Raw genomic sequence first — 1,770 nt, 5'->3', positions numbered from 1 at the left:
GGGTTCTTGTAGACTTGGGTTGTTGTTGCTTTTTATTTCAGTAACTGTATTTTTTTTTTTGGTGAGGCAATAGGGGTTAAGTGCCTTGCCCAGGGCCACACAGCTAGTAGTCAAGTGTCTGAGGCCGGATTTAAACTCAGGTCCTCCTGACTCCAAGGCCGGAGCTCTATCCACTGCACCATCTAGCCGCTCAATAACTATTTTAACGTGATTGGCTTCCTTTCTAATGCTACCTATGTGCTTTATTTTATGCATTTACAAACTAGTTCTGAGCAGTGATCCCTAGGCTTCATTATGCTGCTTCAGAGATCCAGGGCCTGAAGAAGGTTAAGAACCTCTGAGCTAGATAATCGATAATCTTTAAAGTGTCCTTCCAGCCCTAATTCCTAGAATTTTATGAACCCAGACCTCTGACTTTCAGGCCAACTCATTCCTTCCACTCTAGGACCACAAAAAGTGGAAAAAGGCAATTTGACACCCCCCCTCCCCCACCTCAAGGTTGAGTTTTTCCTAAGACACCTGAAGATGAAGATGTGTGGACAAGTGTGGACTTTGTCCCAGGCCGGGTACCCCTGGGGACTTTAGGTGTTACTGGTTCTGGTAACATTCAGTCCAAGCTGGGGCTGGGAAAGGGGGCTGAAGACATTTCTGGCTCTGAAATGGAACTAGGCACAGCGTGGCTTCAGTGTCCTTGGAGGTCTGGGACCCACTGTTTCCGTCAGAGGCCCTCCAGTCAATCACTCCTTTCACTATTCAGTGGTTTCTGTGTATACTCTTTGGAAGGTACTCAGTCCCTTGGCCAGTTTATACACAAGAGTCTGACTGGCTGGAACTAAGGTCAGTTCATCTGGCTCATTTTACATACACTTGGTACCCCCAGGCAGTAGAGGCCGGGACAAGCAAACATGAAGCTGAAGAAAAACATTCAATTGTAAGAACTCCTGGGTCAAAGGGTTTTATCTCAGAACTCATCTAGGCCAACTGGACAACCAGAGCCCAAGAGAGGGGAGGGACTAGTTCAGGGTCCTCCAACATATTCCTTATTGGGATTACATAGATCCAATAAAAAAGAGGGCACTTCTGAAAACTCAGCCAACTGGAAAGTAAAACATGGTGCCTGGCACATAGTAGGGGCTTAATTAATGTTTGCTTGAAAGAGGACATGCCTTTGGAGGCAGGACACTTGGGCCCTAATTCCAGTAGCTGGGTGGCACAGTGGATAGAGTGCTGGGCCTGAGGTCAGGAAGACCTGAGTTCAAATCTGACCTCAGACATGTATTAGCTGTGTGACCCTCAGCAAATCACTTCACCTCTGCTTCAGTTCCTCATCTGTAAAATGGGGCTCATAATGGTACCCACCTGCAAGGGTTGTTGTAAGGGTCCAGTGGGATAATAATTGTAAATTGCTTAGCACAGTGCCTAGCACATAATAAGGGCTATATAAATGTTCTAGGCTTCACTATTTGTCCACTAAGGGAATTAGAGTAGGTGATCTCTCAGAGGGCTTTTTTTCTCTAAAATACAATTGATCCTAAATGCTAATGAGCTCATTAAAGTATTTAGCTGCGGTGATTTTATACATTCTGGGAAGGAGGACAGAGGAAATGCAACTACTTGGTTCCCCTCCACCCCACCTTAGGCAGGAATTGGGTACTCATGGGACTCCAAAAATGGCCCATGTTGGAGCATGAGAAGCTAGAAGCATGGACCTATGGGCCAGAACAGTGTATTTGAATCCCCCTAGCTATGTGACCTTGGGTCCCTTGCTGG

Source organism: Phascolarctos cinereus, unplaced genomic scaffold (genome assembly GCF_003287225.1).
Source record: "Phascolarctos cinereus isolate Bilbo 61053 unplaced genomic scaffold, phaCin_HiC Scaffold_8;HRSCAF=390, whole genome shotgun sequence".
NCBI classification, from domain to species: domain Eukaryota; kingdom Metazoa; phylum Chordata; class Mammalia; order Diprotodontia; family Phascolarctidae; genus Phascolarctos; species Phascolarctos cinereus.
This window is presented reverse-complemented; position numbering follows the sequence as displayed.